A 14,894-nucleotide genomic window follows, 5' to 3' on the forward strand; every position below is an offset into this window, starting at 1 on the left:
GGTTTTTTGAGACACAGAGAGTGAGAGATCCTGTCCTACATTACTTTAAAAAAGAAGATATTTTCAGAGCTGTTGATATATGAAGCTCTGAGCATTGAGTGTTGCATTGTGAGAGTTTCAGTAAAAAGCCTGCAAATTATTGCATTTATACTGGAGAGCAAAGAAAAATTAAATTCTACTTGTACTATGGAAAATCAGTTTCATAAAAGCTACATAAACAGAGCTGAAGAAGACTGCGTTTGTAAAACTAGCGGTAACGTGTGAGAATTATAAGTTATAAGACTGTTTCTGCTATCGATACAATTTGTGTTGTTAATCCTAAATGATTCACGGTGACAACATCATAAGAAGAAGGTCATTTTACTCCACACACACACATTTGGAAAATCACATAGTTTGACCATAAAAATTCCCAGAATAATTAGTATTTGAGATTGCTGAAGCAACATCACTAAAGAAAAATATCCTTGCATGTCACTTTCGTTTAAAAATATAAAAAATGTGAAGTTTTTTTTTTTTGTAAAACATAAAAACAACAAAACTTAAGACCTTAAGAATCTCCTTATGAATGTTGTGAATATCTAGATCATTGGTGTTTGGATTTGAGGGTCAACAGGGCGAACACTGAGGCTGGGTATTAGAAATACAACATGGCAACATGAGACATGTTAACTCTGAGAACACTAACATCTAGATTAAGGTGTGAGAGGTAAATACATAACAGAAGCTAAAAAGGAGTTGCTTGTCTCTAGATGAGTTAAAATAAATTGAAAATAAACTGATTTGAACACGTTTGATGCATTATACAAAAAAAGGTTCATGATATAGTTCACATGATCTAAGCAAGAGTGACTCGGAATCTCAAATGTTAAAGTACACTTACTGATTGTACTTTTACTACATGAGCTAATGTAGATGCTCTAAAAGCACGCTGGCTGAAAAAGAACCACACGTTTGGAGAAACTGTGCTGTAACTTCTCATACTGTGAAGTTTTCTGACAAAAGTGAATTGAAAACTTATGCTGTACAGTTTACTAAGGGGTCCTTTGCTGGGCCATGTGCAATTACACAAAAGAACAAGTTAAATTTCACCATAACACTGACTGGAGAAAAGCCAAATTGGGATTCTAATTGACATTACAACTGAAATCAGTGCTGTGATAGTTAGTTTAAGATCACAACCTGATTTAAAACACAGTCTAACATCAACATTCTTGCCCCTGAAAATAGGTCAGGATGGCCGAAAAATGTACTTTAAAAATGAGATTTTCTTTTTGTTTCATTGGAACAGTAAAGTACCATTACAAAGAAATGAGTACACCTTTGTAGATATCACTGATATGGAGTTTTTCATGTTTTACATACAGACTTTCTCATTTAAACCATGGTGACTTAAAAGTTTAGCAGCAAGACACTTGTTTCCTTTGTTCCATCAAACATTTCTTTCAGCCATCTGTGTTTATCAGAGCGATATGTGACTAATTTTTTATTGAATCACCAGAAAGTACACAAATACAAGATTAAATATTTTATTTATTTATCAAAGATACATAATTACACATTGATACAATGAATAAGGTGTCTATAAAAATTACACATGGTGTAAGAAAAACATTATAACATACAAATAAGTGTTTTAAGATAATCTGACATACTTTAAAAGCATAAGAATAAAAGTTTTTTTTTTTTTTAAATCATGTTCTTTGATGATCACATTACATGTATCACATTTTTTAAAGCATAACGTAGGGTGTTCACAAAAACAGTTTTATGATTACTTTTTCCACAGTGCTTGTATGCCTCTTGCAAAACTATGTACTTATCACCATATGACATAATAACTCACGATTATGCAAGACCAGCCATGAAATGTCCGTCGCTTCATTACAATCATTTGTCCCCGCTGCTGCCCTCAGACCCAGTCTCCTGTACTGTGGGGTAAAATTGCTTTTTTGGTGGTTCATAAAAAATATCTCAAAAAGCGATGTTAGTGAGGGGACCAGAAACACTGGGTTGCAGAGCAGTTGGTAAGGACTTGTATATTTCTGGAGAGTCTGCAAAAGCTGTCTTGCTCGTGCTCCTGATTGGATATGTGGAGCCCGGCTCTGATATCTCACTGGTGGCAGCTAAAGGTAGGCATGCCTTGGAGGCGGAGTTGGTCTCGGGCGCAATCTTTCAAACGAGCCTCACGGCATTTCAGGCAACCTCAGGCCGGAAACAACATTCGGTCACTCGCGGTCAAAATCCACGCAGAGCTGGTGTTTCGCAGGGATCAGGTTAACACATCTGGGTCTAAAAATATAAAGAAAAACAAAAAGAGTTTTAAAACACGCAAACTAGCAAAATATCAAAGGAGCATAACATAACAATAACAAGATGATATGAGATACCCGATGAGGCCATGATAGGTGATGTAGACATGTAATGTATAAACTTTTACGGGAGTTAAAAGTGGAGCTTATATATATTTTAAAGTGTATTGTACGTGGGATAGGCTCCAGCGCACCGCGCGAGCCTGAGAAAAGGATAAGTGGAGGCGAATGGATGGATGGATGGTGTATTGTACCTGTTACAAACCATTGTGATATTTATTTATTTTTTTAAATGAAAGGATTGACAGAATGGTAAAAAGGAAAATGCGAAAATGTAGTTAGAGAGCAAGATTAACACTTACCGAATGATATGCGGATAAGGAAAGAGACGCAAGTTGCTGTTGAAATCGGCCGCTCCCTATGCGAACTCGCAAGCAGTCTGAGCGGTTCCAGTTGTTGATATGGCTGAAGGCAGGGGTCTTCTGGGAGCTCGGGGGTAGTCTTAACCTGAGCGGGAGATCATAAAAATCGGACCTGGAGCGGATTGGCTAACCGGGGTGCGAAGGGAGCCGTGCGATTTGTTATGTGATTGGCAGGGGGGCGAAGTGAGGCGGAACCTGCCATTGTTGAGGCTGAATCTTTGCTCCAAACGGTTGGCCGCTGCTGTTGGCTGCACTCTGCAGAGATGTAGTCTTCTGAGTTCAGACGCCGTGGCGGAAGCTCTGTAGCAGTTTACAGGAGTTTGAGAAAGCACCGTTAGGTTGGTAGGTCTCACGGCCATGCTTCTTTGAGAAAAAAGAGAAAGCTTGCTTGTTTTTTCTGAGAGAGAAAAAAAACAGTTAAATTTAAGCTGAAATGTTAGATTATTTATCCTGAATGCCAGTAAGTGAATTAACCTATGGCTGAGAAGGTAAATCGAGCCTGGAGCGGATTGGCTAACCGGGGGTGCGAAGGGAGCGGTGCAAGGGTTATGTGATTGGCAGCGGGGCGCAGTGAGGCGGAGTTGGTCTAAGGGGGGAATTTTCAAACGAGGTAAGCAGCGCATTAGGGAGCAGAGCGGGGAGCGAACAAGCAGGACAAATTGTGCTCTGGAAGCTGTTGCGGGTCGGTGCGATTAAGAGCGAGGTAGAACTTAGACTCTGCGTAGAATTTTAGAGGTAGCTAGCAAGAGGCAAGTTTTTGAAGAAAAAAGAGTAAGGAGCTTTCCCAATGTTTTTGGATTATAGCGCTTTTTTTTGGGGAATAGAGGGGTAGCTAACAAGTTATTGTAGGGTTTTGGAGAAATCGCGGAGAATTTTTTAAAAGGAGTTTTGGCTTTGTTTGGCTGAGCATGAAGGGAGCCGCGGGGCGCTGAATTTGAGAAAAAAGACTAAGGATTTTTTCAGGATTTTCCCTGTTATCGAATATAAGGTTTTGGGAATAGAGGGGGTACCCTAACAAGTTATTGTAGGGTTTTGGAGAAATCGCGGAGGGTTTTTTAAGGAGTTTTCCCTGCTTATGTATCTAAGGAGGGTTAGGGGATCGCGAGTTTTTTCTGAGTATGAGTTTTATTCTAAATCTACAAATGCATATAAATCGAAATAAAGTTTTCCCCCAAGGCATGCAGCATGTGTTTGTGGCCATACTGAACGTTACAAAAGCACAAGTTTAACTAAACAATTTTAATATGGTTTAATACATTTTTAAACACATGAGCACGGAGCCCGAGAGAGCACGGTCCGGAGACACGGGCGCGCCCCCGCGCGCCCAGACACACAGCCTCGGGCGCGCGCGGACACACACTGACCCGCCACCAGATGGCGTTTTTTGAGCATAAAAAAAAAAAAAAAAAAAATTTAATTGCTTAAAGAAATAAAAGAATGCTATTTTGATATATAAGAAACTTTCTAAATAATCAATTATATTTTTATGAATATCATATTTTTATGAATATCATATTTTTATTACTTAATTACTTCCTACTTCCGGAGCTCATGAATAATTTAATTACTTCCGGAGCTCATGAATAATTTATTAGGGGTCATAAATCAATTAGGGGGGTCATAAATCACTCAGTTTGACGAAAGGGGTATAATATCACTCTCTAACATTAAACGCAACATGATTTCATATTAAAATGCTGACCCAAGTATTAACCCTTTAAGACCTACCATAGAACCAAGTCCGCCAGAGCTTACTTTATATTTTTACATGCTGTGGTGCCATTTCTGGGAGAATTTCAAATTGCTATACATCAATACAACTGTTATAGCCCAAATTTTAATAATATTTATGCATTAAATCCATAGTAACCACATAAATTGCAAAAAAGTGCAATAAACTACAGAAAAATTGAAAATCTTTTGGGGTTTTTTTACACACACACACACATATATATATATATATATATATATATATATATATATTTTTTTTTTTTTTTTTACAATATTTTTATTGCTTTTTGCAATACATATATTTCTAGTTAGAGAAATGAGGTTTATCCCTCAAAACTTTAAATACAAAAAAGTTGCTAAACAAACAAACAAAAAACAATCCTATAATGCAAATTTGCAGAGAAAACAGCATGTGCATCAAAGTAAACCATTTAAAGCAGTGCAATTTGAGTTCTAAGCATCACAGAAACTATTTAGAAAAGCATAAAGTCAAACATGACTTATAAAAACACCAGTCTAGGCTTTCAAGGCCTACAAGTAACTACATTTTTCCGCGAAAATGACGTCGCTTCCGGTTTTGGACAGGTAATGGTGGACATGCGATCGTTCGTGCTGATGTCTGTTTCAATGTGGGAAGTGTTATGAACAGCTGATCGGATCAGCAAAGCGTGTTTCTGGAATATTATGTTTTTGTTCCTGCAAGCGCTTTTTAAGCAATTTTTGCAAAGCTATATGTGGAAGGAAGCTGTGACCTAGGACAAGCTGATGGCATAAGATGTAAGTACAACTCCTCCAGTTTCGTATGCAAAAAGAAATCTTATAAAAATGATAGGTTACGTGGTTCTGGTTCTACAGGGATTTAAACATAGTTAAGCAAAACAGAGCGTGACCACTCCGACCGGCTTTAAAGGGTTAAGAGATACCCACCTGAATATTTATGTTAGATTCTTTCTTCTGTCTCTTGTGAGATGTTGCTGATCGGTGTTCACTGAGCTAAATATATAGGTTATGTTGCTCATGTATCAGTGACGGAGGAGTGTGGAGGTTTTCTTTTTCCAATTTGCAAAATAAACAAATAATTGTATGACTATACTGTAAGCTGCAGCATGCAAATTCTCTTCTCAGCTTCTTCTGCTTCTTCTTTCACTGAGTGCAGAGTCACATGCTCAAAAGCACCACTAATAACAAGAATATCAACGACATTAATAATAATAATAACAGAGAACCTAAAAACAATAGTAAAATAATTATTAAGATATGATTATAATTATTTATAAAATATTTAAAAATGTCTTAATAAGATGTGAAACTATTAAATTACCCAATATGGTTTGTAATGGAAATTCAGCAGATTTCTGTTATTTCAGCAAATGAAATAACAGAAATCTCAAGTGGAATTGAAAAAAAATTTAAAGCTGTTACAAAGTTTAGTTTATTACAATGAATATTCTGTTCATGTCTAAAATTATATCTGTGGTTTCCCACCCTCATTATCAAGTATATTTCATGACAGAGGCACATACACAGACTCTCTCTCTCTTTCTCTCTCTCTCACACACACACACACACACACACACACACACACACACACACACACACACACATCACAAGAAGATTGATTTGTGATTTGTGTATCTGGTCATAATTTTGTGTTCCAGGTGCTGCAAGTATGTGGGTATGTTTGTTTTTTCCTTTGTTTTTATAGGTGCAACAGATGGTGATATATCATGCTTTTCAATTTATGCTCTATCTTTTCATTATAGCTTCTTGTATTTACTTTATTTCCCCTTTCTTTCCCTACCTGTCAGCATAGTCACTGTCATACCACACATAGAAATTAATAAATAAACAGAAAAAAGAAACACATGAACAAGAGGAGCCTGTAGAGAATTAATAAAGTTCATCTTTGAAAAGCAAAATGTGCTTGCCACAACAGTGCGTTCAGATCATAATTCTGAAATGCAAATGCTGCCAACAGGACAGGATTAAGAAAAAAAAACAAAGTGTATGCATCCAGTAGAGGTCCAAACCAGGAGCCAAGCTTTGTCCATTACATTTGACAGGATTCAAAAGACTGCTGACCGCAGGCTGCTGTTCATTCAAATGAAAGGCTGCTGCAGCCTGCGTTTGCATAGCTTTGTTTTTTCCATCATATCTCACAAAGCAGTGTGACACATACTTTGTCATGAGGCTGAATTCATGCTTATTTATTTGCCTACCTAGTGCTGTACAAAAACAGTATCTAACACAGGATGTTACAGCCCATTGAAAAGACAATTACACACTCAGGTCTTTTGAGCACAAAAGTAAATAATACAATTATACACCAGCCATTTGGCCAAAAGCGATGGATGGCTTATTGAGTCTACAGTGATTTCACACTTATAAACATACTCTACTTGCGTTCTAGTTTTTATTTAGAATAGTTTAGCATTTGTATTCTTATTCTTATTTATGCACAAGAGATTTGTGTTGAATTTTGTCCCCTCTCCCCCTTTCTCTTCTTCACAGTGTCAGGGGGTGCGGTCTGTGTGTTATTATTATTAGTTGGAGTTTAGTTGAGTTTTAGTCTAGTTTGTGTTTTATCTGTCTTCTTGTTCATGAGTCTTTTCCTGATGTCTGTGTTTAACTTTTAGTTTTACTCTTGCTTGCGTCTCCCATATCTGTTCTCATGTGTCTCCCCAGTCTGTCATGTGTTTCATGTCTGTGTGATCCATGTCGTCAAGCTTGTGTTGTCTTGTCTACGTCCCATTATGTTCCTGTTTTATTTTGAACAGTCTGGTGTGCCCATGTTTAGTTTTACTTTCCCTGTGGCGTTCAGGTTCGTTTGTGTCAGCTGTGTTTCTCCAGGCGTTTCCACTTCCCTCATTACCCTCCTGTGTATTTAAGTCCTCTGTCGCCCTCTGTTGAGTGTCGGTTCATCTGTCCAACTCACTTCATTCCAGGTCTCAGGATTTTCAAAGCTTCTGTTCAGGTTCATGTTTAGATTCCTTCACGCTAAAGTTTTGCAGGTACCTGCTCAGTTTCATGTTTTCGTTTTCAGTTTCTAGCTTTCATGTTTGGTTTAGCTGTCCCCAGTATAGTTTAGTTTTTGTTATGCCCCCGTTTGCCTTGCCTTGATTTGTGTTCTTGTATTCAGCCTAATAAACAGCTCCCTTAGTGTTACACTTAGCTTTCCTTATTCTGCTTTTGGCTCTGCTTTGCAAAAACACACCGACCGCCTGGCCGTAACATTCAGGTGCTTATTTCTGGACTTAATAGAATTTTGCCCACCCTTGGTCACTACTGATATTTTAACTTTAAAGCCAGAAGGCAGCTCAATCAAGTACTATTCATATGGTGAATAGTACTACAGCTTATGTGTTAAAAATGTGTAGAAAATTACCAGAGTGCTAAAACAGGGCTTTCCCCTGTCTGCTAGTTAAGTATATCATGTTAATTCTTAAGTAAAGATAAATCAAAGATAAAAGTCTAATCAATATGTTAATATACATCTAAGTAGTGAAAATGTCTATTCTGTCTAAATTTTGTGTGTGTAGACATGATCAGTCATCAACCTTTTTATTCATGTTTGAGTTAGATTGACCAGATATAAAATATATTTAATAATTTTTTATTATATAGTTTTATTGCTTTAACCCTTAAACAAAAAGTGAAATAAAATTTAAAAATCTTCAATTCATAATACTGGACTCTTTCTGCCTGGTCTCAAATTCTTGGTAAAACACTCTACAGAGTTTTGAGATCACACAGTTGAACAGGTGTTTTTTTTGTTTGTTTGTTTGTTTGTTTGGTGCGATCTCCAAACTAAAACATTCTTCAGACTAGTTTACATGATAGGCTCTATACCTGATATCTTAAAGAACATGACATGTGATAGTCTACTAACATCATGTGTACATGATAAATAGATATTACATGGGCATAATTATACACACCTTTTCTATACAGGTGCTGTGGAGAGCATCCTCACACAGAACATGACATCGTGGTTTGGGAACAGCTGTGTGAAGGACCAAAAAGCTCTCCAGAGAGTGATCCGTACAGCAGAACGCTGCTGCAGGATTGCTCTCCCCCCGCTTCAGGACACCTACACCAGGAGATGCCGGACTAGAGCAGCGCAGATACTGAAGGACCCGTCCCAAACTGTTCTAACTTCTGCAATCTGGTAGAAGGTTCCGCATCTTCCGGGCAAGGACAGAGAGACTCAAGAGGAGCTTCTATCCCCAAGCCATCCGTGCCCTAAACACACACACCCGCCCTCTCACATCATCTATAATTGACTGAGACAGGACTCTTCCAGACACTAAACCAAGGCACAATGTACATTTCAATTCCTTTAATTTTAAATATGTTTATACTGTCTATCCTGTAAAATAGTCAGATGTCTATTCATATTAATGTACAGAATTCACCTGCTTGCTGCTACTACTGCACATTCACCCAATGTATATACTATATATATATAATGTTCTTCCTCTACACCCCCCCCCCATTTTTTTGCACATGTCGAGGAGCGTGTCAGGCTACATTTCACTGTGTGTTATACTTGTATAACTATGCATGTGACAAATAAAGAACCTTGAACCTTGAACCTTTTGTCAAGACACTCAAACTGAGCTTAGGTGTCTTTATATTATATTAACTCATTTTTTCATTTATTCTCTTTTTTTTCAAAGTGAGTGTTTTTCTTTTATTGTGTGTGTGAGCAGCTGACTGCCATCAACTGATGAATTTCCTTTCCATGCTCCATCCAAGCATTACTTTCAGGAATGCTTCATCCACAAAAGAAGATTCACCGTAACAGGCCTTTTTGTCGCCTACACTTTTCTGCTTTCCTTCTTCATCCTTGTCCTTTGTGTGGGTTATCAGTGCTGGAGCAAGCGGTTCTCCTGTGTGATGATGGCTGATGATGAGCCGCACAGACATGTTCACCTATTGATTAGAATCATGGGTACCTGTTTTATTGTTTTGGCAGTCATACTACTCAACAACATTTAAAGAATGTGGGGGTGTACATCTTGTGTACATCTTGTGTTACCTGGGTGTGGTCCACTGTATTAAGTACCTGGGTCTGTAAACAAGCCACCCGTTTCCACTGTGTTTGGTTGATTTTCTTTTCAGTGCCGGAACCCTTTAAATTTAGTATCGTCAGCATTCTCCATTTTTATTATTGCTTTGCTGGAGAAGAATAAATTGGGTGTAGTTGGAGAAACTTTTAGGTAATAATTAAAAGCTACTTTTATGAGCTCCTCTGTAACAAAGATTTTCCACAGTGAATAACATAATATCATTGTTTGGGCAGAGTTTCACATCAGATACGCTTTCTGATGCAACCCTACCAAAGATCTGTGTCTCTGGCTAGAATTAAACCAGTGGCCTTTCACATATCGAGTTAATATGTTCACCACTACGCTATTGGAGCCACACTATTTAAAAAATGATAACCAGCTTGGAAAATGTTTCAGAGCTTCTAGAGGCTTTTACTGTACAGCATGCACTTGTTTTTGAGTTTTTTCTTCTTTTTCTTTGAATGTTTTAGGACAATGAGAGAAAAGCCTTGGATTAATAGTCGACAAAAAAGGTGTTTTTAACTTACTTAAAAAATGAGTATCGAATGATTCCAGCTGTGTGAAGTAACTGCAGAGAAAAAGTTTACTACAGTTTGCTTAAGTTATTTTGTTGTTCTTGATTAAATATTACAAATTACTCAAGGACATTTAAGAAAAACAAAAGCTGTTCAGTAAATCCAACAAAAAAAATGTACCAACTTTATTGGCAGTTCATATTTTTGAGTGTATAGCATGGGAAATGTTCCCATCTGCTCCCTATTCTAAAAAAAAACTTACTTAAAAAATGGATGTTGGAAAAAGGGATTGTCTTTGTAATCTTCTGGTAATGTTAGTCATACATTTGACTAACTAAAAGACAAGATGACAAAACAGAAGCTAAAACAACATGAGCATGCTCAAAACATCAGACCAAAGGAAGTCACAGGTGTTCTGGGTCACATGAAACCATCTGATTTGAGTAGTTGGCAGGTCCTTTAAATCCCGTGGACTGATGAACTGGATTGGCTGCTACACAGGCTCGTGCACTATTTTGTATTGCCACAAACAGTCTTTAATATTTCTATTTTTGAAAAGATTGTGTTGTTTTTAAGCAATAAACAAATCACGCAATTTGATTTTTCAAAATGCACGGTGTTCCCTGATCAGACAATTGAATCTGTCTCGTGATTTTTAAACATTTGATCACTGTGGTTAAGAACAATCATGTGTTTATATAACATTTAAAGCAACTCCTGCTTCCATCTCTTGTCACAACAAATGCTAATTATATCAAATAACTACTGTTGCAAAAATGAATAATTCATATATAGTTCTATTAAGTGAGTTCAGTGATGCAGAGGGCGGACAATCACAAACACAAGGGACGAGGTGGGTTCTCAGACAGCTTTATACTTTCATAGTTTTCAGTCTCTTTTTAATTTCTTTGTAAAATGATGGAATTAATGTTGCACAAATGTCATAGAGAACGGAGTTGGGAGCAACTTTAGTAAGTAAATCTAAAAACACTTTTCTGAGTTCACAGTGTTTTGCTGAAAAAACAAAGATTCCTCTAACTTAAAAAAAAATCTGTAAATCCAATTAAAGAAAAATATTTGCACCCACTGGGTTTAGTAATACCAAAGAAACTGACAGTTGTTTACTCTAAAGTTTTGAAATTACACAACAAAAGCAACTTTATTAACCTGGCAAAATGCAGTGATTTATTAAACTAACACAGTTGACATGTTTGTTAGAAGCTACTTACAGCTACACACAGTTACGTGGAACCACGTGGATGTTGCAGGGTTTGAACCTTTTATTAGTCTTACTTTGGTACACAGTAATATTTTAGATGTATTTCAACAGCACACCTTTTATCTTCTCCTCCTCAGGCTTCTCTCAGTGCTCCACACAGCAGGTATGTCAGTAAATTCATCTTCACCCTCCAACTCCGCACTCAATGCAGTAAACTCTGACTGCTTCCCAGTTTCTTCTGCAACCATCTGTATCACCAGAGTCTGTATTCACGTCCCTCTCTCCATCTTCATCCTCTACCTGGGCTACCAACAATGGCGAATTCAGCGCTCCTTCCGAATGATGAGTCACTCCGACATCTTCACCTACCACATCACAATGGTGGAGCTGTTTTGGTGTTTGGGAACAGTCGTGTACTACTGTGGCTACTTCTTAAAGATACCGCATGTAATGACAGTGGGGTATTGGTTTACAGGTATCAATTTCAGTGGACAGATGTCTTTTCACCTTCTAGCCTGTGTGGATCGCTACTTGGCTGTTGTTCACCCCCTCATATACCGGGCTCTAAGACACACAAGAGGCATCAAAATTAGGAACATCTGCATTGGTTGTATTTGGCTGTTATGCTTCATGTGGACCTCAGTAACAAATCTGTATAATTTTAGCATACTCAATATCCCATTTTTTTGTCTTTTGGCCTTTTCCTTAGCTATTGTCTCCTACTGCAGCCTCTGTGTGCTCTGCTCTCTCACTTATCCAGGACTGAGGGAAGAAGGCAGAGACAGGGAACTGACTGATAAATCAAAGCAAACCGCATTCTTTACTATTATGGCTATTTTGGCAACATTGTCTTTATGGTTTCTCGGGAATCTTGTGACATGTGCTATATTACAATTAAAACAGCTCAGCAGAAGTGTTGAGTGTACATTGTGGGCTTTGGTGTTCTGCTTTGGCTTTCCAAACACTTTGGTGTTACCTCTGTTGTATCTACGCAAGATAGGAAAACTCTCATGCCGGCATAGTGATAATGGGCAAAGATAATTTCTGAATATTTACAAAGTAAATTATTTTATGAAGCCCGAATTTATTAGACACACTTTCTTATCATTTCTGGACGGTCTCCAGGAGTAATGTTCTGATTAATAATTCCTTGATAAAGTTGCCATTCAGGCAATCAATAAAGCACCAAATCACATCAACAGTCACCTCAAGGCGCATTAAACTGTAAGATAAAGTCCTACAATAATACAACACATCATGTCATAACATATATCATTCCATAAGATACCTGCCATGACTTTTTGTCCTCCACATTAGGTGCCTTTTATTTTATTTATTTTTTAAGTTGATCTAATCTAGTTCAGGGTTATGGGAGAAGCATAACCAATAGTTATCTTGTAATATGACCAAGATAATTAGGTTATTATATATGAACCATATATTTTTTTGTTAGATTTCATGTTTTTCTTTTGCTTTTTTACTTTTGTTTGCTGGTCACTAGTGGGGGTTTTCTGATCTCAGGCTGTTGTGTGCTTGTTTTGGGGCAGTTCATATGTTATATTTTGTAGTTTGAGTTGATTGGTAGACTGCACTTTAACATCACCCATTACTTTTTCAACTTTATATTTTCAATTCTCATCTATAGAAGACACTGCTCTCAGAAATATATCTCTAATCTTTCACAGACGGAAATAATAAATTAATGTGTGGTTCACTGAATACCTGTACTGTGTTTCATATAAACCTTATAAAACTCTGAAGTTGCTGCCTTGACTGGATATTCTTTTTTTCATCAGCAGACTGAGGGAAGTCATGTCACACGATACCATCTGATTTGAATAGTTGACAGGTCATTTAGAGCCTATAAACCATCAATTTTAGTGGACTGATTAAACGTCAGCTGCTTCAAACTACACTAGTCACACTCTAGACTTTGGCTGTGGCTATTGTATAAATCCTTAATTTAGATATGTAATGTGGATTTTTTTAAACATGTTTATTGATGTGTTGACTCAATAAAGGAGTTAAATTAAACTGTTACATGTTAAATTAAACTGGTACATCCCTATGATGATTAATGAACATGAGAGGAAGTGAGACGGATGGAGGAAACTTAGACCCCCAAATGTAGCCTCCACCTTAAACCCATCAGTCCTGACTGAGTCCCACAAACAATATTGTGATCGCTAGTGAGATAAGGGAGCATGTGAGAGAGACTCTGGCGAGATGAAGGTATGCACTGGAGAGAAGACGAATGCGAGTCAGTAGGAGCAAAGCAGGAAATATTAATGTGAATAAGAAGGTAACAGGCGGAAAGGTGAACATCCAAGGAGGACAGGTAGTGAAGGCAGATGAGTTGAAATACTTGAGATCAACCATCCAAAACAACAGACAGTGTTTCAGTAAACAGAGGATAAATATCAAACTCACTGTATATTTATATAGTGCAAAATGTATTTACATATATACCCTTATGATAGGACTTCATCGGTTAACTTTCATTACAGTTAAACATTTATATTCTTTATGGTTTACCCTTGCATTTCAACAACATTATTAAAAATCACACTGCCTTAAATACAATCATGTATCCCTAAATGAACATGTCTTTAATGTGTCAAATGATGTAACACGGACACTGTAAACATCATAACCTGGATATTAGTATGGATATATTAATATTTTCTTATTTAGATGCTACTGTGATACTAAAATGACACAAAGCTTTATTACAATGTTTTAAAAATAATGCTGCCCGCTCCTGTGTGCCATGTTAGGGTGCTCAACTGCTTATAATAAAGGAGTAGTTCACAGACAGCCAGACAAACAGAGACATAGAGATTTCATGTATTATATGATAACTATTTCCAGTGTTGCTTTAACACCATGAGTGAACCTTTGCAAACATTTAATTTAAGGCCTAGATGTGGGTGGATGATGTTAAAAGTGCATTAGGTCTGCTTGCAGTGATTAATAGCACAGAATTCTCCTAAATGTGTTTCGTAACATGCAAAACGTCTTTCATCTCTCATCTTGACATACAGATGGTTTTACTACCATTACAGATTCACGTAAACGTGGATCCGACACTGATGAAGATCAGTCAGAGAGATCGGCAACGCAGAAAAAAGTAGATTGCATACTAAGAGTTTAAACAAGGTGGGTGGACTCAATGGACTTTGAGATATTCATGTTTTAGTCCTCAGAGGATCAACCCTGCTGACATCTGTGTAATTAGTGATATATATATATATGATACATATGATAATAATAATAATGATATATATGATTATATATATATATATATATATATATATATATATATATATATATATATATAATTATGATTTCAGGTACTTTCTTGACAACAGGCAATGTCTCCTCATTTTCTTCTGATTTCAGTTTAGTTTGGATTTGTGAAGATTTTGATTTTGCAGGTGGATCTCCCTATTGTGGCAACTGCCTTCAGTTTAGTTGAATAACATTTAAAAAGGTCCCAAAGTGAAAACTAACCTTCACAAATTTAAATACCTTTTTGCACTTGTTTGGCATCTTACTTCTTTTTCATTTTCAGACATGACATCGAGCTGCACTACATACAACAACCATATTAGTCATGACTT

General features: G+C 37.0%; 1 long non-coding RNA gene and 1 pseudogene across 1 annotated transcript; one reads left to right on the forward strand and one right to left on the reverse strand.

Annotated features, from left to right (window-relative positions):
• Positions 1–1,515: 1,515 nt before the first annotated feature.
• LOC146713432 (uncharacterized) lies at positions 1,516–2,852 on the reverse strand. The gene is made up of 2 exons (XR_014917886.1): positions 2,675–2,852; positions 1,516–2,292 (listed from the first exon to the last, which is right to left on the reverse strand). It is a non-coding gene; the product is annotated as an uncharacterized LOC146713432 (long non-coding RNA).
• Positions 2,853–5,024: 2,172 nt separating this feature from the next.
• Positions 5,025–14,894, forward strand: part of LOC146713433 (uncharacterized) — a 29,701-nt pseudogene continuing 19,831 nt past the window's right edge.

The sequence above is a fragment of the Copadichromis virginalis genome, linkage group LG3 (assembly GCF_057382275.1).
Source record: "Copadichromis virginalis isolate Kocher_CV1m ecotype Utaka linkage group LG3, C_Virginalis_male_GT1.1, whole genome shotgun sequence".
NCBI classification, from domain to species: domain Eukaryota; kingdom Metazoa; phylum Chordata; class Actinopteri; order Cichliformes; family Cichlidae; genus Copadichromis; species Copadichromis virginalis.